Source organism: Mus caroli, unplaced genomic scaffold (genome assembly GCF_978045245.1).
Source record: "Mus caroli unplaced genomic scaffold, Mus_caroli_1 scaffold_7, whole genome shotgun sequence".
In the NCBI taxonomy this organism is placed as follows: domain Eukaryota; kingdom Metazoa; phylum Chordata; class Mammalia; order Rodentia; family Muridae; genus Mus; species Mus caroli.
Genome location: NW_028227262.1, coordinates 86,167,836 through 86,186,452, shown reverse-complemented (window position 1 = coordinate 86,186,452; position 18,617 = coordinate 86,167,836). Strand labels below are relative to the sequence as shown.

The following is an 18,617-nucleotide window of genomic DNA, read 5'->3' as shown; positions in this document are numbered from 1 at the left end:
TTGGATCAGGAAGGAAATCCCACAGAAGTAAGGGTCTGCATTATTTAACATGGACTACTCTGCCCTGGTTAAAATCATTCTCTCACAAAACAAAACACATGAGTTTGTAAATAGACTAAAAAATAGAAAAGTGGATGGGAGAGTTGAGAGGGAGCTTTGATAGAAAGGGTATTAAATAAGAGTAATCAGAATGCACTATCTGCATGTGGGAAATTGTCAAGGAATAAATTAATCAATAAATAATTACTGAGAATATACTTAAAGTTGTAAGTAGAGGTGCACATACTATCAATGTGCAGAAGATCCAAAATTGTCTAAATTTAGTCTGAGTTTATGCCTTAAAATAATACCATGTACATAAAATTCTAGTAAGTGTATACTAAAACACTGGTGAGATATCTCCTGAAGTAGATATCTGAACAAATATTGGGAAACAAATACAAACAAATTTTGATACAGAGTCCGTTATCTTAAGCAGTGGATCACCACCCTTAAGAGGTATCCGAATTTGGAAGTCAAGAGATAGTTGGCAACAACAAAAAAATGTGTCTGACCATGAAGTAATATGAAAATGTTTAATAGTAAATGCTCAGTGAATCTGAGGTTTTGGGGTTAGGGCACAAATGTTGTATCATGGGACTTTATTACAACATTGGTTGTAAGTAAACACCATGTGTAGTTTTCATTACAATTGTTCTCAGGCCACACAACACCAGCAACACCACCAGTTGGATGCAGATGTAAGATATTGTATGATTGAATCATATTGGTATTTATTTTACTTAAAAGATTTTCTGCTCACTATGAAACAAGGATGTAGTTAAAGAAAACATGTAATTAATATTTTCTACAATTATTCCTCAGCATGTGAGTACAACAGTGTATTTTATGACTGTAATTTGTTAGACTGCCTGTATTTACAAATTTATATTAGAGGTACTAACTTGAGTTCCATAAAAAAGAAATCACAAAATTAATTTTGACTTGGGATTAGAGAAAAATTCATAACGAATTTTGAAATAGCCTTAAATAAATTTCTCCTATTTTGTAAGGAGAAAACTTATACATATATTCATACAAAGAAAGATTCTTATGGGCATGTCAATCAACTCCCTAAAACACCAAAACTTCTCTACAGCTAAAAAATTGGAATGCAAGGTTCAGTCCTTTATGCAGATATCAACAACACAACAACACATTAGTCTCTTTAATATGCAAGTTTGACTTTGCTCCAATAAGTGAAAAATGTATGTAGAAAAGTATCATTTCAAAATGTATTTCTTTACTATTTATTATGAGTAGATGGTTAAGTAACACACACACACACACACAAACACACATACACACATATCCATATATATCCATAGTCAACTAAGTAGCCTGTATAGAGGACAGGCTTCTTATTCTAATTGTGACATGAGTTCTGTGAGCACAAATGCATAAACCACCAAGAAAAATCTTCAAGTGCTTAACTTATTTTATGTCAATTATAGTAAATATTAGGTGTCAACAATAAATAAGATTACATAAGCATCTAAATGACAAAATTATGTATTATTTTGAAACCTACCCAGTTGATTAGGCATTATGTGTTATTTAAGTTTGCATTGCTGTGAAATTAACTAGCTGAAGAAGAGATAATGTGTTTTGTCTCATGGTTTCAATACTTTCAGTTCACTGTCACTTAGAGCCATAGCACTGCCACAAAGCATGGCATGGAACCAGTGGTAAGCAGAGCATAGAGAGCCCTCAACAACCTCCAGTCACAATCAGCAGCCCCATGTGAAGATTCACCACTCCCCTGCAGCAGTGCCTGAAGGAGACTGTATCTTCAGTACATTCCATACACTCTGTAGCTACACTTTAGATGCAATCTGCATCAAACTCTCACTTTCACATATTTATTGCTCCATAAATGCTTATGTCACAGCTAAATCTCTGACTAAACCATTGTTTAAAAACAAAAATCATGGGATGGGAAGATAGCGATGATGTAAAATGCTTGCGGTTCAATCATAAGGACATGAGTTTGGATTTGCAACATCTAAATAAAAAGCTATGTCAGATGATCCATCCTTGTAATCCTTGTTGTAATCCTAGTGCTGACATGGAGACAGACAGATTCCTAGTGCTCACTAGCAAACCAATATCATCAAATTGGTGATGTCCAGGTCTACTGAAAGACCTATCTCAAAAGTAAATGTTGGCAGTGATTTAGATAGACATGTCATATTGACCTCCAGCTTTCCCAGCACATGTACATTTATTATATATCTACATATCATATGCATGTGATCTGTGGTCCAGTACACATATATGCACAGTGTTTTATGTACTTTCTGACCTTGGCTCTATTCTCATAGCTCATGGAGTAGTCTAACATAAAAAGCATAGTTCATGTGCTGAAATTTTTTTTTTTTTTTTTTTGGTTTTTCGAGACAGGGTTTCTCTGTGTAGCCCTGGCTGTCCTGGAACTCACTTTGTAGACCAGGCTGGCCTCGAACTCAGAAATCCGCCTGCCTCTGCCTCCCAAGTGCTGGGATTAAAGGCGTGCGCCACCACGCCCGGCCCGAAATTTTTTTTTCTTTTTCTTATTTAATAGTGAATTTCAAAAAACAAAACAGCAGTGATGGCTTTCTTTCTACCTTTAATGCCTCTTTGTGGAAAATTGGAATCATTAAATATTTCTTCTGACCTAATTTTATGATAAATATTACCTAAAATATATCTGTCTGGTATTGCCAACAAGTTTGACTTTCTTTTTATTTCACATTCTGTGTCTCTGGGGTTGTTCTTGTAGTTGTTGGTGTTTTGTATTGTATCTGTAAATATGGAAGTCCCCTAAATGAACTTCCGGCCTTGCACTCCTCTCTATCTGTTCTTGCTGCATAAGTCATAAGCAGTGTGACTTCACTGGTCACACCTCCATCGTCAGGCAGCAATTCCAGGATCCTGAAGGTTTGGTTACAGTAGTATTACCAGAAATCCATGGGCTGTTAGTGCATTGTGGGATCCAGACTCAAAGGTTTGATCTAGGATAACTTCTCTGTTAAAACTTAGCATCCTATATCAACTACTTTTATTCCTTGCTTCATGAACCACCTTCTCACCTACTTTACTTTCTTACCTCACTGTTCATTCCTCCATTAAATCTTTCTCTCCTTGAAGGATGCTGCATATTTTTCCTGTGTCACATAGTCTAGCCTGGCTCATATTCCTCATGAAAGGATCTGAGACCTCTGTACCTCTTTCAATATATGTATTTTTGAAGTGTTATTTCCTATCATATTTATCTTGGACTTACTGAACAAATAGATATCAACTGTGGTTTTGTTGACAGCAGGAACGTCTACATATTTAAAGTTTTCATTGTACTCTCCCTCCCTTCTGCAATTAAACTACATCCAAAGATCTTCACAATTTCCATTTTTAATGCCTATAAATTTATTCCCTAAAGCAAGTACTTATTATCTGATGCATGTTGTGTTTAGCAATATTTCTGTTTACAGGAAAAATCTCATGAAACTCCTATTATAGTGAAATTGGCTTATTAACATTGACAAAACATCACATCTGCTATGGTAAGTCCCTAAGGAACATACATGGCATGCTCTAACTTCAATTACATAAAAAACTTTTGTTCAGTTAAAAACAAAACTTCTTGTTCTAGTTGCAAGGAACTTCATATAATTTTATACTATTTATTATGCCAATTATTTTATTCTAATGAGCCTAGATATTTATTGTCTTCTCACTGTGCACTTAAAGCCTATTCGCAGATAGACAACCCTATTCTCTTCTTTGTATATCTGCTTAAATGTATTAATTTTGCTTGTAAAAATTAAACCATCCCCTGCTTAGTGTTCTTTCTTCCAAATCCTCCTATATAGCCCACTCTGCCAAATTTATGGTCCATTTCACTAATTTTTGTTATAAGATTACATGTATATGTATGTACTTATCTATTATTAGCTATCTGTATAAATTCCACCTGTACTGCCTTTATATTACTTGTGTGTATGTTATCAGGGCTGACTATTCTCTGTGTTGGATAACAAATTGGTATGCTTCTTTTTCTTTGGGAAAATTTTTTCTCTCACTCTCAATATTTGCTTTTCTCAACATTCTTTTGCTGCCTATAGCTCTTTGTGTAGGGTTGATGTCTCCTGTGATCTTACCTGTAAACTTTGGTAAAACTATTGATGTCCTTGTTTAGCAAATGTCAATAATGTTTATGGTATAGCTTTTAACATTTCTAGGACACAGTCTCACAACAAACTCCCAGGTCTTCTGGATCCCACAATATTTCAATCTGTTCTTCTAGAATGATCCTTGAGCAGTATTTAAGGCAGTTTGTTTATCAATTTTTCTCTTGAAACTGGGTGCCAAAATCTGCACTTTGATTGGTTGTTGTTCTCAGTAATGATCTGTTATAAAGGCAGGTTTCCATGATGAAGGGTGAGAAATATACTTATCTGTAGGTAAAAGGACAAATATTAAGACTGTAGTTAAGGACAATGTTGTTTTAGGAAAGTGTTGGTTATAAGTTTTTATAAGATCCACAAGTTCACTAGTCCCAGGTAATTGGCTATGTTTTCAGTATCAGGCATGCTTTCCTCATTACTGAGTGGATCTAAATCAAATTTGAGAGCTATTGGCTAGCAGAAACGTATGCATGCCACGACTATACCCTTGGGGTTACTATACTATTTTGTTGTGGATCATAAGCATCATAAATTGGTAGGATTGGTGGTTGATTCTCTTCATTGGATACTTTCATAGCAGTCTCTTGGAATCTTGAAAACTTGCTCTCAGGGAATAGGTTTGCAGGTCTCTTCCAGTTTAAAGATCTGGGGGTCTTGAGTTAAAGATGCATGCTATCTTTGACAGTCAGGAACTACTTTTACATCTCCGGAGCCTAACCAAGGGCAATATCAATAATAGTCTAAAATATTTTGGGGATCTCTTGGACAGACTTGCCAGAAACTCAAATGCAGATTTTTTATTCCATGTGCTGGAGTTCTTATTAGATGGTCTTTAACTTGTGGGCAGAAATTGTCAGCTCAGGTGAGAAATTTCCATTTAAAAAAATATATGTATTTTTATACAGAGAATTACATATACTATAGATTTTTTTCAGAAAATAATTAATAGTATGATTCTCTGAAGCTCTTTGAAGACATATTTTCTATTACTTTATTCATTTTCCTCTGTTCTTATCACCTTCCTCCTCCCATATTAGAGTCCCCACTTTCATTTTCTCTTTTCACCATCATATTCTTATGTGCATCTATCTACTCTCTATCCCCTACTCTGTGCTATGGCACTAGTATTTTACATTCCTATTGTCTGTAGTTACTCCAATATATGTACTCACATCTAAATATATGTATCTTGAAGCCTCCAATGAGGGAGAACGTGTGACATTTGTCTTGCTTATCTTTACTTATAGCCTTAATCACTTGTGTTCTTTAAGGAACTTCAAAGTCTACAAAATGTTTAACTTCCTATCTCATAATTTACATCATATCCATAGTAATTTTTGATCTACAGTAATTTACTTTTCCTCTTACAATATTTTATGTTTAATCCCCCATGTGTATCATTTTAGTTTGTAGTACGTTGTTCTCAGAGTCTGCAATACAACATTTAGCACAGTGTTAATGGAGTCAAAAACCAATATATAACCTAAGTATGGTAGCACTTCTCTGTAATCCTAACAGTGAGACATCTAAGGAAGGAGGCTTTTACAAAATTGAGGGTAGATGGTTGTAAACTAAAACCCAAAGAATAACAAGGAAGCAAGAAAGCAAATGGATAGTCTTGGATTGTTTGTTATATATTCATAGATACAGCATGCACATTCTTTTATATGTACTTCAAAGAAACGTTTTATGTCAATATTTTAAAACATTTTAATATATTTTATTCTATGTCCTATTGTCTTGGAGGATTTCCTTTGCTTTATGAACAGATCTAAACCACAACATTTTGCAAATATGCTAGTATTATTTGCTATAAGGAAATGTAAGCCTCTAATTCAAATCACTCCTTTTAGCAGAAGAGGCCTATTAAACCCTAATCACTCATTTTAAATAATCTTGGACTTACTGATTTATGGTGCATGTCAAACTGGAAAATGTGAAACAAAATGTATACTTCTGTATGTAGAACTAATATATCACAGCTATGACATGCTGTCTTTTATAACCAATGTATCTTTGTGAGCTGTGTTGAAATTCTAAGTCCACCTAAATTTGAAATGCACATTTTTTGATGTTGTTTTTGATAGATTGAGAATCCCAAAGGGAAAAAATATAATTCGTTCTACATCTTGTCCTTGAAATTATTAATAATTATTAATTATTAATAAAGTTTGTTCTAGAATAAGATGCATCATTTGCATAAATCAATATATTGGCTCAAGCATTCTTACTAATAAAAGTTCATTTTGCTTATTTAGTTTTAATATAGAGAATAGATTCAGCAATATTTCAATAAAGATTCCTTAAAGTCTGAAATAAAATAAGCTTCTTAAAATTTTTATCAATATTGTAGGCTACAGAAATGTATAAATGCACATATAAATGATTTATTCTGTAACATTAAAGTTTAACATACAAACTTCTGAGTATATTGCATGACATTAACAGCATGCTCAAATGCTGGATATGTATTATGCCAGTGAGTTATATTGAAAATGAATATATTTACAAAGTATAACAAGTTTCACAACTGTACAAATCACAGAATTTGGAGCTGCAAAGATGGCTCAGTGTAAAAAACTGGCAATCAGGCTTAAAACCTGAATGCAATCCTTGGAATCCATATAGTGAAAGAAGCGAACAGACTCAAGCAAGTTGTCCTCTTACTTAAAAATATACACGGTGAGATGTACACACACACACACACAGACACACACACCCACACAAGAAAAAGAAAAAAGAAAAAGATACACAGATTTTTAAGAATTTCCAACATTGTAAAACTTTTCGTTGACAACCAATCTTAACTCATTATTCTTTACCGGTTCTTGTTTTGTGTGTGTGGTGTGTGTGTGTGTGTGTGTGTGTGTGTGTGTGTGTGTGTGTGTTATATAATCCATTTTGGCCTTTCTTTTCTTTTCTTTTTTTTTCTCCATGCCCTTTTAATCAACAGTCTGATTTCTGGGACTCTAGGAATTTTGTGTCACTTGTTTCAGTGCTATTGCAGAATCCGATGAAGTGGTATGAAGTTTGATGCTATTTGAAGGAACTCGGGTTCATCTTCCCCTGAAGCTTTGAAAATGAGAAGAAAAGCCTTTCCTATATTTGGAAGTGTCCGGGCAATGAGAAAAGGGTAACAAAAATCACCGTAGAGTAGTATTTGTTCGATTCAAAAGACAGTCTGCTATTTTATGGGCCATTTTATTCTTTGACCGGCTTCCCTGGAGAGATTCAAATACAGAGGTTTGAAATACGCCAGGTTGAAAGGCTGAATATGTCAAGAGTATGGATCACTGAAGCAATAGCTTCATCTTGCAGCTTAATTTTCTGGCTGGAGCACTCCACAAATGAACAGAGGCTTCCCTGCTTCTGCGGCTGCCTCAGACTCTAGGATATCAGTGCATCTCCATGGGGATCAAAACATTTCACCAGACCGAACCTCCATGGGGAGGCTTCTCCTCAACAGATGCTTCTAACCAAACCTACAATTTTCGCTTTGCAAAGCTTTACATAGTTTTATTACTTCCTCTACAGCCTGAGCTCAGGGAAGTAAGATGTAAACAGATTTTGCAGAACATCTTAAGCACGGAGAGATCATCAATTTCACTGCATAATGTAGAGTTAAAGCAGGTGTAACTCTGGAACTGTTCCTTTTAAACAGTGTCTGTTCATTTCAGACAGTGTATATCTGTGTCTTTTGAGTCTTCTCCTGTGTTTTTAAATATTGTCATTCTCGGGTCTCTCGAGGAAAAAGCACAAAAGTTGAAATCTGTATTGTTAAGCATGTGAAGTGATTCAATAAAGTTACTTGTAAAAATCCAAAATGGTTCATTTGCAAACTTTATTGGCTATCAATAAATGTACTTCATAACATTATCGCTGGATTGTGTGGCACAATGGAGCCATGGACTTAAAGTTCAATGTAAGACATATACAAGAAGGAATTTTCACCCTGGAATTTTCATATCTTTTCCTACTCTAAAATACACACACACACACACACACACACACACACAAAGATGTGCCCCAAACAGCTTACTTTAATGATATTTTCAAGGAATAATATTTCTAACCCACATACCAGCACAAATTACTTCCTCAAAAGGAAAAAGATGAATAATCAGGATTTTCAAGTAAAATCTCTTTCAATTATAATACTTAGGTTTATATAAAAACACTAGAAAAAAATAACATTATGGGTGGGAACATTTTGAAAGAAGAGAGGGGAAACACAAACAAAATTTACATAATGTTGTCATGTTCAATGAAAGGCCAAAGTGATTTGTATGAATTAGTCGTGCCCATTTTCAGAAAGCAATAGCAAAGCTCTGTGTAAATTATGGAGGCAAATGTCAGAGAATGAGAACTGGGCAGGAAGTAAAACTCTATACACTGATTTTGTAATAACAATGTGAGGAAGCCTGATGGTGAAACATGAGTTACAGCAGAAAAGTCAGTAAAACAAAATGTGTCTCCTTATGTGGAGACATTGTCAAAGACATAGCCATCATCAAAGACATAGCGAAAACATTGAAAGCCATGCATTATTTCAACTGTGCACATAATCAGATTTATTCATGCTAATTGTGCATGAGTTAATGTGTTTATATCATGTACATAATACAAGCTACAAAGATACGTGGGAGGTCAGTATATGTAAAAACAAACAAACGAAAAGAATAGAATAAACACACTTAGAATAATTACTCTAAATTTTGGCGACTAGTTTATTCTTTTCATCCCACAGTCACTGAGTGTTGTTATTCGTAAGCTGTAACACGATCTTCAGTGTGTTTCCTTGTTTAATCTCTGTCCTAAACTGTCTCTCAAAGGTCAGTGAGGAAGAAAGCTGAGCTACACAGAGTAAATATTTTGAATTTCTTATTCATGTTTTCTTTAAAACAAAAGTTTCAAGCCCTTCTCCTGTCCCAGTGTACGGCCATGTGGCTCAGCTGTTGTTGATTTTATTGATCTGCTCTAAGAGAATCTTCAAGGCCCTTTGCACAAACAGGATTCCAGGAGATCTAGTCCTGCCATGCTAACTCTTCAGCAGACATATGAGATGAAGGGCTAACCAGTCACTCTATGTCACAGAGAAGCCTGTTCTGCCACATGTCTTCTCCCACTCAGCCCTACATGCTGCTTCACTTCAGATTTAGTTATGCACTTGAAGGATTCTCTGTTGTATCTTGATTCTGCATACCTGTTTATAGAGCAAAGGTTCCATGACTAAAGGGACATCGATAGCCTTTCTTAGGCAGCTTATCAGTACCAAGAAAGTTACCTATCAATTTCACTTTTATATTGAGAATTCCTCATTTGCATAAGTGTAGAGAAAACAACACAAAAATCATGGTGGAAACTTAAATTATTGTTAATATAAAAATATTAAAGGTTAAACTTTTTTTTGCAAAGTGATGTTTTTCCCTTCTAGAATAGATGATACAGTAGTGAAAGATATATCTGGAAGCTTGAAATTCAAAAACGATTTTTGGCTTGCTACAGGGTGCCTCTGTGGAATAGAATCTCTGAGGACCACATAACATAGATGGCCTCATTTGAATCCAATGCTTCTCGTTCCTTTTATAAAGTATAGTTACCCTAAAAATGCATGCCACCTTTCTGATCACATGTACATTTACATTCTGTTGCAATCCTGTGTTTACTTAAGTACACACATTTTATCTCTTCGGAAGTTTCCTAAAACCAGGCACAGAGAGAAGATAATTTCATTCTGGCTATTCACTCTGTGGTGTGCTGTCACTTGCTTCAGCTGGGAGGGAGCACCATGCCATTCTCTTTCAGAGATGTCTCCTGGGGAAAGTGGGGAAAGTCAAATGTCAGCATCTATTTTCCTACATCACCTAGGATGGATAACTTAATACCAGGGATTTTTATGACTTATATTTGATGTTGAAAGTTCTGAAAAATAAAATCATACATGTGAAGTGGGATATGGGAAAAAGAAGTTTGCTGGGGTTTTTTGTTTGTTTCAATAAGAATACTTTTTTAAAAAACATGAAACTGAATGAGGTGTTTTTTTTTTTAAATTTTATTTTATGCACCATACTTGTTATTACTACAGTCCCAGGGGCCTCTTCATGCCAACTACACAATCCCCAACTGAGGAAATAAGAATATTTCCTTTTCAGAAAAGAGAAAATCGTTGATTAAGTTCTATAGGGATAGCTGGTCTTATGCCTTCTATGTAGATGGTAATATAAATACATAGATCCATTTCTTTTTTTTTTTAAGGCTTCAAATGTATTTTAATAAGGTGATGCTGCATGACGTCCCCATTTCTCAGAAAACTTTCCAAATTGAAGGTATCCGGAACAATTCATAGTACACCAATAAAAACGCACAGCGTAGCTACCTAAGATAGGCAAGACTGAGAGCTACTGTCAGACCTTCACCACACAGCAACCCTGTTCCCAAGATTGTACTAGGCCTATCAAGAAAAGCTGTGAACAGCAACATCAGCGACACAAAGTGTAGTCCTTACCCAAGAAAAAGATGGAGGCAAGGTAACACAAGATTCTTTTAAGATATACTAAAATGAAAACCTCTAAGAGAAAATGTCTTCCTTAGGACATGAAGGGGTCATATATGAGATAGAACAGAACCATATGTATGCTGTAACCTCTGTGGACATTTGTCTGAATTCATACCTGGGAGTGAATGGAGGAATGGGGCTAGGTCATTGGAGGATGTTTATGTTTTGTGGTATATATGGCAGTGTCTCAGGGGTTGAGGGGAATAAAGATGAGAAAGTAATTAAAACAAGAAAGAGAGAGAGAGAGAGAGAGAAAAGGAATGATCAAGATTAATGGAGCTCTGAGTTCATTTTCCCATGGTTCTCCAGGCCCTCAAAAATCAATATAGTTCAGGAATGCACCAGACAGACTTGATAAAGCACTATAGCACAGACTTTGACTTGTTAAATACCACCCCTCCCTTGCCCCTCTGCCTTCAAGCATACTCCCTAGAATAGTACAAGCAGGGAAGACCTATCTATTGGGAAGAACCCCTAACACTTTTCCAGGGTAGAATTCTGGCCAGTCCAAAAAGGGCCCTTCTTTTAAGGGCTGCAGGAAACTAGACAATGCAACTTTATCTAATATCGGCGGCGTTTATTTGGAGCAAATTCAGCTCCTGGAGCTGGAACGGTTGAATGCAGGAGGAGTTCCACCAATTGCTCCAATTCCTTCCATTGTTGCAGCTTGGCCAAAACGTTCAGTTGTTGGTGGGGTCAAACCAAGGGTTCCATCTGGCATCATAGTGGCAGGTCCTGGAGGAGCTGGAGTACCAGGTGGCACAGGAGCAGGAGGCATGGCGCCTCTATTGTTTGTGCCCATAGCACCTCCCATAGTCATTTGGCCCATCCGTATCTCTTGTTCTCTCGCATCAGGGAAGGTTCCCTTGAATCCTTCCTGCTGTCAGTGCATCATTTCCTCTTGCTGTCGCCGCATCTCTTCCTCACGGCGCCTGCGTTCCTCTTCCTGCCTGAGTTCTAACTGCTTTCGCTTCTGAACCTCTTGGTTATGCAGCTCCTCCATTCTCCGAAGCTCTTCTTGACGCCTCATCAAATCCTGCCTCATTAGCATAACCTGGTGCTCATTGCGAGCTGCCTCCATCTCCATCTCCAGCTTCTCACGAGCCTCCTTGATGTTCCGGTCCACTTGATCCTGCTGTTGCTTCTCCATTTCAATGAGAGCCTTCCAGCGCATGGCATACTCATACTCAAAGGACCCAGGTTGTGCAAATCTGGGTGGCTGTTCTCTCTCCTTGTGGAATTGCTGGTTTTTTATAACCAGTTTCTCTGGAAGTCCCTCTTCATCATCTAACTGGTCCATAGGCTCCACAGTCACAGGCCGAAGAAATGTGGTCAGCAAGAAGGAGCCTTCACTGCATCTGTCCAGAGCTTTCCGAGCAGCTGGCTTCCCTGAGAACTCAACAATGCCTTTCCCTGAGGGCCTTCCTCTGTCATCCACAATGACAACAGCCCTCTCCACCTGGCCAAACACAGAAAAGGCTTCTTCCAGCAGTTCGTTCGACAGGTACTGAGGAAGGTTGCGGACTGTAAGGGATGCACTGGGACAGGCAAAGCGCACATGCAGCTGCTTCCCACGGAGGGGCATGTTGTCCAGCTCCACTTTGGCAATTTCCGCCAGGGTTCGTGTTTCCAAGCGAATAAAGCCAAAGCCTTTATCCTTATGAATGAAAACTTCGCCTGCTTTTCCGTATTACTCAAAAAGTTTCCTCATTTCCTCCTCAGTAATATCAGGGGGAAGATTGCCCACAAAGAGACGGCTACGCTGTGTAAAGGTCTTCTCTTCTAGTTTCCTAAAATCTTCAGGTCAATAGTCAAGCCTTCATTCTGGCTGCTGGCCTGCTGGCCATTTGCAGGTATTGGTGGGGGTGGCTGTTGCTGCTGCTGCTGCTGTTGCTGCTGCTGCTGATGGTGCTGCTGGTGGTGATGCTGATGATGTTTCCTTGGAGTATGATTCTGCTTCTCCAAGTTAAAGGCTTTATTGCTCTGCATTTTTGTACCCTTGACTTGGATTTGAACACAGCAAAGTGTCTGCCTCCCAGTCCTCACTAACCCCAACTGCCTCTGGCCACCGTTCTTTGCTCAGAGTATGGGTGACGCTGCACGGCCTCCCGAACCATTTCTTATTAAGTAAATATATTTTCTAATTTGCTGATGAAAATTGTTAAACACATATAATTCTTCTCAACTACAGAATACTGACTATTAAACTGTGTAATTTTTGTTTAGCCTACAGATGTTTAGTCACACATATTGGCAATGTGTTCTTTTGAAAAGTGCCTTTGTCTGGCACTCCATTATACCGAGTTGCAGGATATGGTCTATGAAATGCCTCTATTTCTCACAATAACATTGGCCTTGTTTCAATAACAAGTCTTGCCTGATAATTTGCTACTAGTGAATAAAGAGTATGTATGATGAATAATGAAGAGGAGAATTGAGAGGAGGGAAGCAGGTGGGGTGGGAGGGAGAACTTGCCTCAAACTCCAGAATTGGATGTACGCCCTGTCCTTTGCCTGCAAGCTAGAGATCTCAAAAAGCCAGTACAATAATTCCACATGAACCTGGAGGCAGAAAACCATGAAGATGATGGAATAAATCCCAATCCAGACTGATACGTCAACGCAAAACACCAAAGGGCTGCTATGTCTATTTTTGTGTTTTCAGTCTTCCAGCATGAAATTAAGTGGACGAATGTTGCAAAGAGACTACAGATTGGCATGTGCCTGTGAGTTTTGTGATCTCTCATTCAGTAAGTTAATCCAACTCGATATTGTAAATTTTGAACAAGTTGTTCAGTCATATTTTATGATCTTAATATACTCCCTCTCAGCAGTTTACAGCTACAGAATATTACATGGTAGCAAAATAACAACAGCAATGGCAAACAACAACAATGTTGACCACGACGATGACAAAACAAGCTAATCTTCATTTTAAACCAAGTTATTCCCCTGGCCTGACCTGAATTCCTGGTTTCATCCTAAATTCATGAAATCATTGAACTTTAAGATATCCCTTCAGAGTATATATATATATATATATATATATATATATATATATATATATATATATTTGTAAATACTGACAATTTTCAAAGAAACCTAACTTCTATAAGAATTGAATTCAAATCTCTGAAACATTATGTTCCTTGCAGGAGTCTCATGTGTGAACTGATCGTATATTAATACAAAGCATACATATAGAATCTTACAGAAAGCCTACAGAAAACACAGCATATGCTTAATAAAACAGGATTGTGCAGGATAGTGTGCATTATTTCATTTTAAAAAATACCATATATCTAGGATTCAGGCCGAGAAACTATCATCATGAGGAATATAGGCAAATACCATAGTGAATACTTGATATGTTTTCCATAAATGGAACGTTCTCAGTTGAGAGACTGGTGAAATAAGCATTTGCTCTAGCTCTTATTCCCACATCTAACACTTAGTCCTTAAGTAATTTTTTAGCAAAATACTCTATAAGATTCAGTGCCTTCATTTATGTAATTAAAAACGATAAAATCAAAACAAGCCATATTACTTCATTGTTTTACTTTTTAATGATGTAAATAGACATTTAATATATATTTTTAATCTATACATACAGTAGTCCTTCTCAGGCAAATTTTATATTATATTATTTTATTTTTTTATGCACTGATTTTCTTTTTTTAAATTTTTTTAATTAGGTGTTTTCCTCATTTACATTTCCAATGCTATCCCAAAAGTCCCCTATACCTTCCACCCCACTCCCCTACCCACTCACTCCCACTTCTTGGCCCTGGCGTTCCCCTGTACTGAGGCAGATAACGTTTGCATGACCAATGGGCCTCTCTTTCCACTGATGGCCAACTAGAAAGAAAGTGTTATGAGTGACAGGGTAGGAAGCAGTAGTGAGAATTGGAATGTGGTGCTTGTAGACATATTTGATCAAAATATCTCTTATAATATATGACATTTTTAAAGAAAACATAAAACTCTGTTTTTAAAATGAGAAAAATGTACATCTACACCTTTGTTATGCACAACTGCTGTTAGTAATGTCTCATGAATTCACCGATATAGAAGTAGACCTATAACAATTGTGTCAGTCTACAAATGTACCTTTTGAAGTCTAAAAATGGGTATTGTTGCTCAATTAAATTTACCCTTAATTCGTTGTGGCTGTTCATGGCCTTATACATGTGATAGCCATGATTTCTGTATTATAAAGTCATCAAATCAGAGCGACCTTTGAGTTCTAATAATTCTTGTTTGTTTCTTAGGAGATATGGCCTCAAGTCATGACAACTGTGCTTTGGTAGAAGATCTAAGAATGGTCCTTACTTCACTTTCCTCATGGATTCCTTCTTTGTAAATAATACATGGGAAATTCATTGAATTAAATTCTGATTATAGTTCATTTAATATGTCTTTCCCATTTAATATAAAACTAAACTCAGGATTTTAATATAAATCATGAGGACAATTTCTTATAATATGAGCAGACAGAAGATGTATGCATAGCATTCATCGGTATTTCCAGAGGGAGGCATTTGACTTTTGATCTGTTTGTTTGCTTTAGCTTTTACTCAAAATATATCTGTGATGTAAGCTACAGTTGCAACATTAAGCTTGGAAATTTATAAATTTTAACTTTCCTTGAATTTTGGCTTTGAAAAATCATTGATTTCTTTGTAGAGAAATGGCAATTACTAGTAGAAAAGTGTGATTGTGCACTGGGGATTGGAGACACATCAACATCAAACTTCAAATATAGACTCCTATGCCTTTGAGTACTTTTATATCTTTTTGGCATTCTTATTTTTTTCTAATATGTTTCAAACTCACCATTATAATTTTTAGGCTATGTCTTGCTGTAAGATAAGTGGAGTACCTATTTGGGATGCATTTTTTTTTTTTACCCAAGAAGACAAACATAATTAATAGTGTTCTTAGAAATGACAAATATGTAGCATTTGTGTATCTAAGTTACTAGTGTTGTATTTATTGTGTTTAACTTAGTAGATAAGCTTACACACATCTATTTTTTCAACATTTATGTATCTATTATCTATATTTACTTTATCTTTATATGTGTATTTCCAGTATTCCTTTCTATATACATTTTGGAAATCAAAAATTCAAATAAGGACCCCTTAATTAAATTTACTATATGAATATATATAAAACCATCAGATACAAGTTTTTAAAACTATATGTATAACTAAAAATTTCTTTTCTGTTTGGGTAGCACATTTCCCAGAGAATATATTGTTAATCCCAATGGGCCCAATTTAAAATATGGATCCATGATATCATGCATTAAATAAAGCAATATATCATTTCTTAAACGTACTTCTCAAGAAAAATTCAACCCATAGGAATAAGACAGTAGGATAGAATGACAGAATGTTCTCCATCAGCCAATATTTTTCAAGGTCTTAGAAACAATATATTTCTAGTATTTATTTCATTTTTTAAGATGCTAGAAATGAGCCCATACAGGAATTTATAATATTTTCACTCTCCTTTGGGAAAATACTCAATATCTGAATAAAGAAAAAGATCTTATTGGAGTGTTATCAAAAAAAAAAAAAAAACAAAAAACAAAACAAAACAGGAAAGGACACTATATTCACTAACCGGGTCTTATTTTAAGCAACATGCTATGCTAGCTTCCTTGTATTCACAAAACTCTTGCCTCATGAAAACTCTATATGTTTAGTTACTTCTGTTTCACAGATGATGCTGGCATTTCAATGATCTCTAAACCATTTCGTACCTCACTCCCCAAACTGCAATTTTCTCATAACACAACTCGTTCAAATCTTGCCTGTCACTCTTCCCATCATTGCCTTATAAAATGAACATTCATTTTGCTTTTTTAAAAACATACTTTGGCTATTACTTAATGAATACCTGATATATCCATCTAATATTTCATGCACATGGCAATTTGTATCATCTTTTCAAAAAGATTATTACAATTTTCTTCTCTATCCCATTTAATTTTGTCCACAGCACTTACATAAATCTCAAGTTATGATGTGGCTGGGGTTGAGTCCTTCCATATTACAATGATTGTGAGTCTTTCAGAATGGGTTGCAAGCAATGTGCAATGGAAACGGTGTATATTATACTTTTTTATACATTTAATATCTAAAATTTTGCTTGAAATAGTATAGTATTATTGAAATATTTGAGACTGGCCAGATAAATAAAAATGTGTACAGTTGTCTTCGTTCCCATAATAGTGATGCTAGATTGTCTTCAACTCTACAGAGACTTGTTTTTCTGCTACCAGATGATAGATAGCAATTCTCAGAAGTTCAGATTGCATAAACCGAGACAGTATGACATTAAAGGTCACCATCTGGACTTATTTCCAGTGCACTGCTTTATGAGGAATTATTATATCCCAAAGCTTTTCACTAATTCTTGAATTTGTTTTGGTTGCTAAAAGTTAAAAATTGTCATTGGAGACTTATAAAAAACCAAACTACCATCCTATCTTACAAGACTATGATACCATGGTTGCTCCCTAATTATAGATAAGAAATTATAATTGAATGAATGAATAATAATATTAGTTTTTGATTTTTCATGAAAATTTTAATGAAATTTTGCATGAAATAAATACAACCCTTTATGTACTATTATCAGGCAATAAAGGGTGTGGCTAATGAGCTATGAACTTTACTGTGATTGAAATTGATAGCCTGCCACTGAAAAATCTGAAGCAAAGAGAGACATCACCTTACCTAGCTATGTTTACATTTATCTCTATGGTCAATTCTATGAAAATGACTGTAGTGTCTATGTTGAAGGCCACTAATTAGAAAGCCTTTGTTTGATCTATTCAAGAGATACATTGCCAAGCTGTATAGATATATCACAGGCTTGGTATATGTAAAGGCACTGAAGATTCTGAGAATTTTGATGTTAGAAATAATTGATATCATACAGGCCTAAGGTTTGTTTTGCTTTTATTTGTTTTCTTTGTTTGTTTGTTTTGGGGGGGGTTGTTGTCTTAGGCAATGGAATATAGCAGGTTATAATCTGGAATTCTAAAGACATTAGACAAAATAAACCTTGATGAAGTAGATAAGAGAATACTTATTACTGGGAAGGTAGGGTTGGAAGGCAACATTGTATAGTGAGAAAACATTTTTAAAATGTAGTATTTTTCTCAATATTGTTGCAAAATACCTGGAAAATTATTTTGGAATGGCAGGAATGGAGGGTTTTCTGTGACTTATGATTTTAGATATTGTTCACAGCTGGATTGTTCAGGTGGTAGGAATGCTAGGGTGGTCACATCACATCTGCAATAAAAAAAAAGAAAGAAAGAAAGCAGGATGCTGGTACCATTGATTTCTTCATTTTATGAAGCCTAGGACCTTACACTTGGGATTGGTCCTGCCAACAGTCAGGCTTGCTCTAATTAAATTAAACATCCCAGAAAATGAGCACACAGACATGGCCAGAGGTTCATCTGATAGTGGTTACAAATCTTGTCAAACTAAGTATCAAAGTTAGCCATTAAAAGTACAATCCCCATCATCTTGGCGCATAAACACATATTTAATTCAAAACGTTCCATCCAAGCATCAAAATTTCCATGTTAATTTCATAGTACAATAATATACTTAGCCAACCTCTAAAAGACCTCAGAATTAATCGTTCTCTCATTTATTTAAGATGTAAGTAAGGAGTTTCTTTTGAGAGATAATCTCTTAGTATCTAAAAAAAAATCCCAAATACAATTTACTTATCACAATAATAGCACAGAATAAACTTTCTAGTTACAAAAGGAAGAAACAGTAAGAAGCTGACAGACCATAGGTCAAAAGTAGATTAAACTCAGCA

At 35.7% G+C, this 18,617-nt stretch overlaps 1 pseudogene; it reads right to left on the bottom strand.

Moving 5' to 3' along the window:
• Window positions 1-10,653: 10,653 nt before the first annotated feature.
• Window positions 10,654-12,864, bottom strand: LOC110296357 (non-POU domain-containing octamer-binding protein pseudogene; annotated as a pseudogene).
• Between the last annotated feature and the right edge of the window lie 5,753 nt (window positions 12,865-18,617).